The sequence below is a fragment of the Mytilus edulis genome, chromosome 1, assembly GCF_963676685.1.
Source record: "Mytilus edulis chromosome 1, xbMytEdul2.2, whole genome shotgun sequence".
In the NCBI taxonomy this organism is placed as follows: domain Eukaryota; kingdom Metazoa; phylum Mollusca; class Bivalvia; order Mytilida; family Mytilidae; genus Mytilus; species Mytilus edulis.
The window spans coordinates 79,532,876-79,548,212 of record NC_092344.1 but is presented as its reverse complement, the minus strand read 5'-3'; the positions used below and the strand labels follow the sequence as shown (position 1 = coordinate 79,548,212).

The window sequence follows — 15,337 nt, the reverse complement described above, 5'->3', positions numbered from 1 at the left end:
CGAAAATTATGTGTCGGCAAAAACAAATTGAGGTAATCCGATCCCTATTTTCTTTAGGTGCAAACTGACTTAGAATCCCAGATCAAGTTTACCTACATTTATTGAACTTTGAATTCTGAAATTTAGGATACCTCTTTTATTGAGGGTTGACATTCAAGCATGCAACGAATAGCCTTCAAATAAGAAAAAATATATCTAAAACGATCGGGTAACTTATTATTGCAAAACATATATTATCGTCTTGACATTAAGCTTCATACCGTACGTAGCGGATGACACCCGGAACTTTTAATAATAAGTTGGAATTTAATTAAAAAAGAAGGAAGAATAAGGATATTAAATTTTGTGACTGTTGAAGGGTCTGGCAGGTCTCCGATATCACTCCAAAAATATACGTTACCAGTCTAACGTGCAGGGTCGCGGACAAACGTGATGCATGTGTCGATTAAGTTTTAAACAAACAAACAAAAATTAAGGATATAATGTGACCTCACCAAAATTCAAACTGAAACTGTGTGATGTGGTAATAAGCATTGTGCATAAGTTTCATAACATTTGATTCAGACAAAATTAAGTTAGAAAACAGAAACGAAAATTTTAGCAATTTTCCCCATTTGTAATGGGGCATAAATCTAGAACGATACAAGTAACGCCAACAAAATTCACATTAGATCTGTGTTTTTGTTGTAATAAGCATGGTGTATAAGTTTTATACACTTTGGTTGAGGCAACCTAAAGTTAGAGAACGTAAACGGAAACTCGTGCCTTTTTTTCCATATGTAAAGGGCATACCTCTAGAATATAAGTACTTTAGTATATAAAAAGATAGCATAACATTAACGAGTATTCATTCAAATAAACGAAGTCCTCATTTTCAGCATATATAAAATTATCATTTTTAAGGAAAAAGCGAATATCAGTCATCTGAAATATACAAATGACCAGCAATTCTTTCGCTCTACATTAGTCGGAGACACAAGTACAGTACTTGGTTAATGCACTTTTAAAAGTAGTTCTGTTACGTCTGAGAGGTTGTTTTTTTTTAATTATTGTTGAGAATTTAATGCATTCGAATGAAATTGCCTGTGCATTATCTAACATGATATCAAAGTGAAATAACTCTAGTGCCGTGCATTAAGATTAAAATTGGGATATGTATAGTCAGACAATTCTGTTGCAAACTCATATCGTCTTTATATTTGTGTTTGATGTAAATAAATCGTTGTTAACGGAACAATAAAAGTCAGCATGTACAAAAGTTCGCCTGATTATCTGAAGCGAATTAAACTTTGCGTGACCTTTTAACATGGTGATTAATCGACGGGAGAACAAAACATTCACTTTGTAACACTACGCCAATGTATTTATATCCAGACGTGCATATTGCAAACAGTTTCGGATTTTTTTCATGGGATGATGTTGTCTTTTATAGGAAATAGAATTAAATGTCGTTTAAAGACAAGATTAGATGTAGGGTATATGTCAAAGAAATAAAAATCGAACAACTATTTAAAGAAAGAGAACCATGCATCTAGAGTTTATGGTCTTAATAAGCAATATCAAGATAAGTGCATATACCATGCCAAGAGCTTATGAATGAATTGTAATAAATGCTATCAAAGAACTGACAGAAACACCATAGCATAGAACACTAAGCTACAACTTTAGACATCCACATAAAGGTCCCCAGATTTGCACAGCCTTAAAGTCAAAGCAACATTAATGCTTTTCAACATCTTTGAACAAAAGTCGGTTTATGAAATTAATTCAAATGACATAACTGTTTAATGTATATTTCCCATGAAGGGCTGTATATATATATTATATATACTACAATGTATGTAGTTAAAAAGCAATTGGAGACAAATGTGTATGTCATTATAGTTAAGAGAATGTGTTAAACTAACATATTTCGTGGCAAAGTCAAGCAGTAATAATATACTGAGTAATTAACATCACATAACTATTATTGTTTATAAGTTTACGCTGACATATAGTTCCTCAAGTGGAAACATGTGTAGGATCAAAAGTGTAACAATTAATTACCGAAGCACTACTCCAAAACAAAGAAAAAGCCACTTAGAAACCTGTAAAACAAAACTGAAGAAGAAATTTAAACAAAAATTAATGTAAATGGAGAATTTGTCCATTTGACACAAATGATGCCCACGCTTTCATAAAACATTATAAAGGGACATATCTCAAGAACTGTAACAGCGAAGTTACTCAAAATTGTACTTGATTTGAATTTGGTGGTAATAAGCATCGTTTATAAATTGTTTAACATTTGGTTGGTGCAAGTTAAGAGAACTGAAACGAAAAATTCAGCATTTTTTTCCATTTGTAAAGGGGAATAACTCTTAAATGGAACAGTGACGCCACCAAAATTTGAAATGTGTGCTTTGTGGTACTAAGCATTGTGTATAAGTTCCATATCATTTGGTCGAGACGAACTAAAGTAATTGGGCATGCATAAACTTAAAATTCAGACATTTTTCCAACTGAAAAGGGGCATAACTCTACAATGGTATAAGTGACGCCACCATGATACAAACAGGATCTGTTTTTTGTGGTTATAATCATTATGTATAAGTTTCATATCATGTTGGTTGAGGTAAACAAAAGTTAGAGAACGGAAACGAACAATTCAGCAATTTTTCAATTTTGTAAAAGGAGCATAACTGTAGAACGATAAAATTGACGCAACCAAAAGTCAAACTTGATCTGTGTTTAATTGTTATAAGTCTTGTGGTATATATAAGTTCCATAAAATTTAGTTGAGGCATGTTAAAAGTCAAAGAATGGAAACCAGTTTTTGAACGTATGGACGTACTTGCATACGGACAAGGGTAAAACTTCATGCCCCTCCGCTACTACGGGGGTATTAAAAAAATTTTAAGATAGATAAAGTTTTGATACACACCATTATGTTATTTTTGCAAATAACGATTTATCTAAAAATAAAATGATACGGTTAAAATCTTCAGAGATCCCCTTTTAAATCATTATGGTGTAGAGAGCTTACATAGACTTGGCTTGTTGCCAAATCGAATTCATTTTTTTAACCAAATAACTAAACTTTCAAACTATTTAAAGATAAAAGATAATATCATGGATGTACATCAAATACTTATACATCTATAGGTTTATAAGCTAACGGCTCTGATTTATTTATGTAATTTTCCGTTTTCAGTTAACAAACAATCAATGCCAGAATATCTTCCTTGTGAGCAGCAACTCTCTATCAAGAAAATCTTGATAGGAAATACAAGCCCAATAATATCATATCAACTGGGAGATATATACTCAATATCCGGGCGCTGCTTGAATGTTGCTACATAGAAATGGAAAGTTCAAAATTGGGTAGCTGAAATCATCACTTTTGTCATAAAATTTTGTTTTCAACCGACCTTCATTGTTGAGTGCTAGATGTAAGTCACGATAAGAGGCAGATTTATCTGGGTCTGCTGTGTCCTTTATCTCAAGTTCAATGGAATAGATGCGATCAACACAGTCACCAAATTTGAATTATTCAGTGAGAGAACATAGTGAGTAAGTTTATCCGGTTCCTTGCCAATACTCGCTCCTTGCCAAGTATTTGCTTTGGTAAGGAAAACCCCAAAATTAATTGAGATACAAACAAAACAGATACACTATTGAATTTCATGGTTACAACGGTGAAAAAGAAAATCAAGAAATTATATTAGGGTTTTAAAGAGTTGGATCAAACACAATAAAAGTAGTGCAAAATATCATATCAGCATGAGTGTGATAATGTGTTTAGATAGCTATAAAACCAGGTTTGATCTACCAATTTATTCATTAGAAAATGCCTGAACCAAGTCAGGAATATGACAGTTGTTATCCATTCGTTTGTTGTGTTTAGGCTTTTGATTTTGCCACTTGATTATGGTCTTTCCATTTTAAATTTTCCTCAGAGTTCGGTATTTTTTTCTTATTTTACCCTTTTATATGACAATAACCCCTTAAATACAGCAATGGCAAAATTAAATAGGATAGGCACTTTGGTATTGTCTCATGGGGTGAATCACTGGAATTTGGATCGAAATTTTACAACAGGTTTAGTAGGAGAGAAGTGCAAATTTAATGTTGTCATATGGGAACTCCCAGAAATCATTCTAATCAAAAAGTAAAATAAGTGGTGCACAATAGCATTATGTCATGAAAGTTTGATTGAAATTTATTCACGGGTTTAGGATGAGTTTTGGATAGGGAATGTTTCACTCCCTATTATATGAAGTCGTTAAGTATGTGTTAGCATATGGGAAAGTAACCATAGAAATTTTGACAAAAAAAATTAAAATATGAGATGTACACAATATTATGTGAAAGTTATATTTAAATCAATTCTTTGACATAGAGTAAATTGGTCAGGACGGGCATTCCGATCACCAAATAACCACACTTTGTTTAGCAGAATATAATTACCTGTTGTCACAGATAAATTTTAAAATATGTGTGCCATATATATTGCATTTAATATAATTAAGACAAAATTGAAATTTTAATGAAAAAATAAAATATAGAACTATAATTTATAATGAAATTCCAAACAGTGTGGCTGTGGCCATTGATTGACACATTAAATTCATCCATTGACTGGGACAATTTAGGTGAACGTTTGTATGTAACGACCACTGCTCACTATGTACTTTTTAAAGACACTTAAACTATGGGGTCACTAAAGGTTCTCAACACCTTAATAAAGTAATTCGAAAACTTAATCAGAAATAACACGATGTTTTGATTTATATCAATTATATAAATCAAAACGTAAAGGTTAGTCCTGATTAATTTTTCGAATTATTTTATAATTAAAGGCGTTAAGAAACCTTTGGTGACCCCACAGTTTAAATGTCTATCGTAGGTACGTCGTGAACAGTGGTCGTTACAGACAAACGTTCATGTAAATTGTCCCAGTCAATGGATGAATTTAATGTGTCAATCAATGGTCACAGCCACACTGTTTTGAATTTCATTCTATAAAACTTGTGAAATGTTTTATTGATCTTTAGTTATTTCAAAAGAAGATTCACTCATGTTTTGTACAAATTGTTTATATTGATACAGTAGTGCCAAAAACTTCACAATATATCGTTTGCAGGCGTTAATGACTGTTAAAACCAAGGAAACAAGCCATTGTGGTTATGACTAGTAAAAACCAAGGGAATAAGTCATTGTGGTTTTCAACACTATGAAATGTCTGAATCACATGTTGCCTTAGTTTGTATTACTTAACAATACTATGTTACTCAGTGATCTTTATATAATTTATCAAAGCTTCTGATTTGTTTATTCTGTTTATATAATGAGTTTTAACATAGAACACATATGCAGCTTTTTAAAGTATAGTGTACATTTTTTAACTAAAAAAAGTTTGGATGAGAGTTTTTTTTTAATTGTGATCCAATGCTCGTTGAATATTTAACAGTTTTAGATACTGCAAGTCACACACTTCAGTGGCGCTTTTTTTTCAGAATGGATTACCAATGTTTAATGTAATAGTATATAAATTTTCTTTTTTAGACAACCCATGTTTAAACCGTAATCACTTTATTTATCAAATTTTCAGATGTGCAGGTTAACCATATCTAGACATAAGTCATGTATTATAATTCTTTGTATAAAACTTTCATAAAACTTTCATCTTTTTAATCTGGAATATTTCCCCAAGAAGTATCATGTTTACTCTTTAGTTTTATATTCAATTTTCATTTTGAATAATACTTTTAAAAACTATATACCTTAACCTGTACAAAAATTGAAGGAAATTTCCTGTAAAAATATAACCGATAATTATTCTAATACTGGTATGATCTAAATCATCTAAATGATTTTTGTCATGCGATTTATAAGACGATAAATATGATATGGTCCTTCATATCGTTAAGTTATTGTAAGATTATTAAAAGCTAAATCATATTAAGTTCTAGGTTACACTGACAGATAGCTTATAGAAACTTCAAGGAAACATAGAATCGTAGACTAATTAATGATCTTTAACGATCAGGCTGTGGTTATTTTTGGTCTGTTAAGTATTTTTCCAAATGGACCTCCTACCCTTAGCGATTATACACAAATTATGCAACACTTCTTCGCCCTTAGAGACATGATTTTTTTCTGACTGTGAAATATTTATGCAGTAAAAATAATATTTAACGATACAAATGACAAGATATATCATTATCGAAGTGTAAGAAAAGTATTGTGCGTGAAAACTTTATATCTCAAAGTGCGTCAATCGTCCTTAATTTATTAAAAGCAATGACGTTTTCTACATGTTATTGAAGCCTAAAATCCCAATGGTAGTGTACTAATTGTCCAGAATAACACATTTGCATTAAAAGAGTGATTCAAGCACGCGATGTGCCATTCCTAAACGTATGCTGAATAAAACTAAATCGACGTGCTGAATCAAACTTTCTTCAGATATGAAAATAATATATATGTGGTATGAATCCCATGGGGAACTATGTTAAACTTTGTATAGAATATGTTTTTTTCTTACTTTATCGGAAAAGCAAATAATTTTTAGTATGATGAGGATTTAAATATTATTCACCTGGTCAGTCAGATACAAAAGTAACGAGAGTAATAGTTACTAACTATCCTCAATATCCTGCGAATCGTTTGTATATTCTTATGTTTATTTTGCATATATAAAGTATATCCAAAGGCTGACTGAGATAATTCAGACATGGTTATATAGACAGTGAGGGTACGTATGTAACTTACAAGTCACAGAAGTCAAAATTAACACAATCTCTTTTTTAACCATGTTAAGTTACACTTCTAATTACATATTTATAATGTGTTGTATTGTTTGTTTTCGTTCTGAAGATGAAGGCAATAATTGCCATTAGACAGTCCGAAGTATATAAGAATGTATCTACAAAAAGTACAGTGTTGCCATTATAGATACTTTGACAACATACTACACACTATATACATAGCGAAAATACCGAACTTCAAAGAATATTCAAAAAGGAAAGCAATTTATTAAGTGACAAAATAAAAAGCTCCAAACACATCAACGAATGGCAAACATATCTAATAAGTCGGACTTGGTATAACATTTCCTTATGTAAAAAATGGTGGACTAAACCTGGTTTTATAGCTACCTAAACCTTTCACATAAAAAAGGCATATAAAGCTCAACAGAATGGAATATTGTTAGTACGGGTATGAGTAAATATTTGTAAACTGTCGCTCGAAAACAAAACAATAAAACTACGACTAAGAACTAGGTCAAACAGTAAAATCAAGTCTCGGTACACTTAATATGTTTTTTTTTTCGTACGTTAACTTAGATGAACTACTGTTTTCCCTACCGATAACTTAATTGCAATATGCAATTTGTCTCAAAATAAATTATTTATTACAAAATGCTTTTAGACCCTACTGGCGCGTTTAGAAGGCGTATAGAAAGTATTATTTGTCACGTTAATAAACCCCATTATTTTATAATCTTTCAAGTTTAATTGTACTTAGGTGATTCAACTATATACACAAGTTGCTTGCATTTACATATTTGTCTAATTTCTTTTGACCCATTTTAATTATTTTAAAGTATTCCCCAACATATCAGAGAAGCATGTTATTCTCAATCGACATTATTCTTGTACACAAGAAACCTGAAAATAGTCGAGATCGAGATCCGGAAAAAAAATCTGTAACCAGTCTCATTTTGTATTTCTTTTAAGGATGTGAATATTGCTACGACAACTTGGCAATATATTACAGAATTGCCATAACAGTTTACAAAATTGCATTGGTGTACGTAAATATGTATAAAAGATGATTTCCAAATCATTTACCATTTATATGTACACCTTGAAGAAAACAAGTTTAATTTTCCTATGTAATAGTTCTATCATGTAATGATCTCAAATGCTCAATTCATCATGGATAGGCATTTATTTTGTCAGCATTTTACACCTCGCTTACGCTCGGTTCATTGATAACATAAGAGTTGAGTCCTCACATTGAGAAATCAAAAACCATAATTTTTTGTTGTAAAGTTCTCAACCTATCTTCACAATTTCTGGAATCTAATAATGGTATAAATAAAATGCAACAGTAGTATACCGGTATTTAAACATAAATCGATTGAGAGAAAACAAATCCGGGTTACAAACTAAAACCAAATGAGACACATCTACTATAAGAGGAAAACAAAGGAACAACAGAAACACTGAAGTGCAACAAAAACAAACGCATAGAAACGAACTATTTGATATCAACTGCAATATTCCGGTCTAAATGATAAACATTAAAAAAAAATGGGTTTGAACCTGGTTGTATGACTAGCAAAACCTCCTGCTTATATGAAAATGTATAAAAAAATATTGGTAAAATGACAACACTATGTGACAGTATTACAGTATACAATAATTGCAATGCTATTTAACAACTTCATCAGAATATTTTTAATGGGAATGAATAAGAGACCAGGCTGGATGGTAGACGAGCACAATTGATTCCCTTATACATTCCGACTGTCTGTGGATAAAACTCCGCATCGCATAAAATTCGATAATAATAGAAACTAGATTTGCCATTGCAAGCAATAGCGGATGGCACCCTTGCCCCATTGCCAGGCGACCGGCAGCTTTTTAGAAAATTTCGAAGTCAAAGAATGCTTCTACACATGCGAATCATCATTTTCATTAAGTTTGGAGCATTTTGAAATTTTGGACATTTTTGCTGTTTCCATGGTTACGGCGGCCATTTTGAAAATTCCAACTTCAAAATGCAACTTTGCCCATGTCAGTTACCATTTCTGTAAAGTTTTATCCAGTGTGCAGCATTTTGATTATTTCGAAATTTTGCACATTTTTGCTGTTTCCATGGTTACAGTAGATAATTCAAAAATTCTAAAAGCAGACATCTCATTGCCACATGTCATGTTATATATCAATACAGTTTCATTGACTTTGGTGAAATACTCTTAAAGAAAATGCACCAAACCTTTAAGTTTTTGTAGAATTTTGACCTTTTTGCATTGTTCCATTGTAACTTCCATGGTTACAGTAGATAATTCAAAAATTCTAAAAGCAGACATCTCATTACCACATGTCATGTTATATATCAATACAGTTTAATTGACTTTGGTGAAATACTCTAAAGAAAATGCATCAAACCTTTAAGTTTTTTGTAGAATTTTTGCATTGTTTCCATGGTAACGGCAGAAATTTTCTAAATTCCAACGCCAAATTTCACATCTACAAGAGTTGCTCATCGTTACTATGGAGTTTCATTAAATTTGAAGCACTTTGATAATTTTTGAAATTTTTGGTGTCGTTTCCATTGCAACATAGTAGTTTCAATGATTGCCAAAATCATACCAAAACCAGTTTATAGTGGGCACCTACATTGTATTAAAATATAATGATTCTAAGTTGAAGCATATCGTAATAATTCACCAAAACCAAAAACTTATTTTTTCATATTTCTATAGTTTCCATGAAAACGGCGGCCATTTTTTTTTACTAAGGTGCACAACTTTATATATGGGTCCTCATTGTAGTAGAGTACCATCAACATAGGTCCATTGGATTCCAAGAACTCGCGCGGACAAAAATGTGTGGAAGAAAAATAATAATAAGAAAAAAAAGAAACGTAGAATAACAATATGTCACCCAAACTCCGTTGAGGGTGCCATAAATAAACATTTAAGCATCATGAGGATGTCAGTTGTAAAACGTAAGATGCAGAAGTTTTTAAGATAGCACGATTTGTCTTTACTTATAAACATACTTTTGTAAACATTATGTTAACAACTAATGATCATCACACGGCATTGTTTGGAGTTCAGTGATTCCTTGTTTAGTCGACATCTTTCAGAGATCATTGCACATTTACTGCAAAACTCGACTATAGATGAAAAAGTCATGAATATTTCTGCATTGTTGACGGAGTTAATCAGTCGGATATATAAAAGATAACACTGTTAATGTTGATATATAATGGATAACAAACATACCTTATAGTATGATCAAAAAGTTCTTTCAAATATCAATACAATCATGATATTTATTTATAAATGTTGGTTTGACATCCAGAATTTTCTGAAGCACGAAACAATTACAGTCATGAATATTTTGGTGTCAAATTTAATGAAAAATAAATTGATAATAAGAACTGCATACAGAAGTCTTCTTCGTCTACAGTTTGTTGTTTTCCATTCTTGTATAAAGAATCGATAACAATTATTTGATAAAACTAAATCTATAAACAAGGAAGCGACATCATTTGTCTTTTTTTCTCCCTGGAATATTCTTCCTTTACATCTGATTCTAACTGGGAGCAGGTGATTTTAAATATAAATCATACTAATAACTGTGACTTATATATATAATGATCTATTTTGATATGAAATAAGTTTAATTAGGACTTTGTAAATTGGGTTGATCATCTGATTCACCGAAAAAGGCATAAATAATTAGACGACAAACCAAAAATAACCTAAATCTGGAATTAATTAGACGACAAACCAAAAATAACCTAAATCTGGAATTTATTAGACGACAAACCAAAAATAACCTAAATCTGGAATTAATTGATTATTAACTACAACAAAGTACATAATGCATTAATAAAATTAGTATCAGATCATCAATGGATATGAAGTTCAATGGCAAAAATAAGTTCCCAGGGAGCAATTTGGTCACAATGTTATCATCCTCCCCTGTTCATTGTCAAATAAATATATATTTCAGTACCAAACATGTCTCTACAGTCGTTTAATAATATATTGGAGTATTCTATATATCCGCTCAAACGTATTTTAAAAATTTCACATTTAATCATTTGTATCGGGATAAACAGTTACTGAAGTGGTACAAATTTGGGATGATATCGACTTTTCCAGAAAACATTGAAATTAAACGAAAGTACAAAGCTGACCAGTATAGCATAGACACATAGATAAAGTACACAGTAAAATCACAAAAATACTCAACTCCGAGGAAAATTCAAATGGCAAAATCAAATGATAAACACATCAAACGAAAGGACAACGACTGTCATATTTCTGACTTGGTAATTAAAAGGCATTTTCAAAGGTAGAAAATGTGTATACGCAATGTGTATTTGTCTTTATTTATAGATTTGGATTTGTATCGGTGCTGTCCGGACACAGTGTCAATTGACAATTATATGGTGTCAAAGATCAAGTTCTAAAATGTTGATACTTTACAACTTTATTGGAAGGTAAAAAAAACAGTAAATGAGCTATGTCACAGATATTGCTACAAATTTGCTTACAATTTGCTCGTTGAGCTATATTAGAAAATCGAAAAAATAATGCATTTATCTCTTTTATCATCTGTAATTTTACTGATAGAATTCTTTCAAAATAGGTGAACATTTTTGTAGAAAGTACATAAAACCGGCGAAACTCCTTCTAAAAGTCACCAAATCCTTATTTCTACTCTATACATATATGTTGTTATTACATAAATTTCCGTTTTAATGATATAAAATAACCATATGGTCACCGGTATTGCTATGGTTTACTTTGGATATTAATTTCACTATTCTGATGACTGGTCAGTAACACATGTACAATTCAGGACAATGAGAGGTATACGTATTAGATAAAACTTGAAGGCATTAACCCGGATGGATGGATCTATCTTTCAGCGATTTGATCATAAAAATTATATTATATTAAAGCATGATGAATGTTTTCCATTTTCATTTAATGAGATATCGATGTAAGTAAACGAGACCAGATGTCTTAAGAGGTTATGAAACAGCATAAAAGGAAAGACTCTTGTAAAAAGTTTTCCATAAAAATTATCAATTTATTTTCTTAATTGTGGTCTTAATCTGTGCATAAAACTGTTGACCATTCAACATGATCGATTTCTAACCTGTTGAATGAAATCTACTATGTCAATATTTTGAAATAGTATCTTGAATAACGGTGGTTTACTCAATTTTTCAATAGAAAAAAAGGTGTCACTGCCTGTCATTATTGCCCTAGCAAAGCATGCTTAAAAGAAAAATGAATATATTTTACCACAGAATAAATAATAAGAATTTTACTTACATTACGTAATGTATGTTGTACCTTTTTAATAACCTCTAAAAGCTGTGTATTTCTTGTATTTTCAAGAAACAGATTTGTCGTGTTATCACTGCCTTTCGCCTGCCAGTCTACCAACACTCTGTAGATAAGTTAAAGTGGAGCTGTTTACTATCAATCATAGTTGCAGATTTGAAATGTTTTCAAAACAGCTGATTAATTGATGGCTAAGAGTTCTTTCAATTGCTGATTTTGTTTCTCGCGTTGACTTACTTGTTTGTGGCTGATGATAAATTGATGGAAGAATGATGCAATTACATTGCCAATAACTTACAAGATTAGACAATTAGATGGGCTGGATAGAAGATTATGAAACAATAAACTTGTGTTATTTTTCATTCAAATACTGAATAGTTTGGAGGATACGAAGAAATTTAAAGGGTTTCACATATCTTAACATCATAATTAAGGTATCATCATATCACAATCTTCCTTTATTATCAAGTAATGAAAATTACATATTTTCCTACCAAAATTGATGTATTCTTAATAACTTAACGTAGGGATGCTGATTTATTAAGAGATTGTATAATTGAGAAAAGTTGATGTGTTTCTAAATTTGAAATCAACTTTTATTTTTAGTTTCTTAATTAAACAAATAATTTAGATGGTATTGCACTGATCTATTTTGATTGCTTGTATACTATGGATCAATCCATGATATAATTCTATATATTAAAACCGTTAACAGTTAAAAAGCATTTCTTTAATCTGGGTTTATAAAAACAAATGGTATTCATTGACATGATATGAATTGCCATTGAATGAACATGCATGACAGCAGATCATCACATCACTATCCTTCTTTAATTTATTTCTATTGTTTTTCTCTTTTTTTATTTTAAAATTCATTGACCTTTTTTGCGTTTCACCAAGGGTCATGATACGTTTCTTATTTCATACTAGATAAAGATACTCTTTGAAATTGTTGAACATTCAGTTCGTGCTTGGTATTGTTAAACCCCGAAAATCTTCAGTCCGGACTGAATTTGTATGATCTGTAACAGCTACAGTATTTTATCAACTTGTGACAGATTTAATTGCCAAACAGTTGAGGTTGTGGTTTCACATCTGATAACAGTTCACTGAGAAAAGACAATGACCTTAGTTTTAGAGGAAAAAATTATTTATTGTCAAAATACATATGCATAGAATATTCACACATAAGGATTTCAGAGTTAAATTATTTGTATAAATTGAAAATTTATTTTTATTTTTTATTATTTATATTTTCCCTAGTACAATGGTCTATAAGCCAATGAAACTTTCAAAAAGCATGATGAATGTGTCCATTAATCTTGAGCAAAAGTGTCCACATAAATTTTGTCTTCCTTCAATGAAGCAATATACACAAATATGAAAGAAGTATTGAATAAAAGTACATTGTCAAGATTACAAATCAACATGATCAATTGAAATGAAATTACAATTAAAGATATGGAAACATTAAAAATTGTAAACACACTTTATATTTTGACATTCATTATACGTTCTTTACCTAATGACATTTCAAGTATTTGTAACAAAAGTAAAACAAGGCTAGGCATCTGCAAGTCATCAGCTTCTCGTTGTCAAATATATGGTCATAAATTCATTGATAAAGAGAAACCATACAGTGACTTTCCTCATCACCAAACTGATCAAAAAGCAGTGTACTTCGGGGTTTAAGATAAAGCTATAATACGTTATCATACGTGCTTTGGAATTGTATAGTTTCCTCTTAAGTTGAACAGGTCTGCATGTAAGTTAATATGAAAATTATGAGATGTGGTATGATTACGTTGATACAACCATCCATTCAAGAACAATTGACGTGGATTTGAGAAACTATAGGACACTGTACGACCTTCATTAATGAGTAAAACCAATACCGTTGTCATGCAGCTGTAAAAAAAACCCGGCATGACCAAAATGCGAGAGATTTGCCTCGTTTTTCTAGATTTAAGGATGATTTCTTCTCCGTGAATATGTAAGTTATGTTTTAATGTTTTGGATCCTGTAGTCATGCTCATGTGTTTATTTTGTATGTTCTTTTCACGTTTTTCCATCATAAATATAGAATGGAAGCAAATGAAAAGCTACTGATGATTTTTGTCCGTTGATGAATTTAGAAAGTAACTAAGGTTCCTATTCTCTGAGGCAAAGTTGACCTGAGATGAATCGATGTAATTTTTAGTTGTGCTTTTTGGTGTTATAGCTAATAGCTATTCACAAACGTACATCCTTGATTTTCAAATGTTACATCCTCAATGTTCTTCAACTTTGTATTAGTTTGGCTTTATAAATATTTTGATAAGAGCGTCGCTGATGAGTCTTATGTAGACGAAACGCGCGTCTGGCGTACTAAATTATAATCCTGGTACCTTTGATAACTATTAACACCACTGGGTCGATGCCACTGCTGGTGGACGTTTTGTCCCCGAGGGTATCACCAGCCCAGTAGTCAACACTTCGGTGTTGACATGAATATCAATAATGTGGTCATTTTATAAATTACCTGTTTACACAACTTTGAATTTTTCGAAAAACTAAGGATTTCTTATCCCAGGCATTGACTACCTTAGCCGTATCTGTCACAACTTTTTGGAATTTTGAATCCTCAATGCTCTTCAACTTTGTACTAGTTTGGCTTTATAAATATTTTGATATGAGCGTCACTGATGAGTCTTATGTAGACGAAACGCGCGTCTGGCGTACTAAATTATAATCCTGGTACTTTTGATAACAAATTGTGCTTTCTTCGGGTGAAGGATAATCTAGACAATGATTTAGATGCTCACAATTTATAAAGAGATACTTTTTACTAGCTATGTGCTGAAACAGCTTTTTGTGTGCTATAAGTCCTCGATGGTTGCTGATTTTAAATTGAGATGAATTATTAAGAAACTAAAGTAGGCCTACCAACTCTCTATAGCAAAGTTATTCACAGGTGGAAGCAGTTGCTTTTTTTATGTGTCTTTTATTCATTAAGCTCTCCGTGTACTCAAGTACACACATGACTTTCAAGTGTTTGGAGTTTAACGATACCGACAGCTCGTAATCCAGAAAAGCTTTTCGGACGTATGAAATTTATAAAACGTTTTTGCATTAATAAACTTATAAATCATTTATATTTGAATCTAAGTTTTAAACATAATCATTAATATTCATGCAAAATTTTCCCTTGAGAAAACCGTGAGAAAACGTGCGTTTTTTTCGTCAAAAGACTAGAATCAAAAAGAC

At 31.3% G+C, this 15,337-nt stretch overlaps 1 protein-coding gene across 1 annotated transcript in view; it reads right to left on the bottom strand.

Moving 5' to 3' along the window:
- The window catches only part of LOC139491241 (sex peptide receptor-like), a 39,784-nt gene extending 27,584 nt beyond the window's left edge, over positions 1-12,200 (bottom strand). Inside the window, exon 1 of the mRNA XM_071278784.1 lies at positions 12,080-12,200. The gene's annotated coding sequence lies outside the window, so the exon portion shown is untranslated. The remainder of the gene's footprint in view (positions 1-12,079) is intronic.
- Between the last annotated feature and the right edge of the window lie 3,137 nt (positions 12,201-15,337).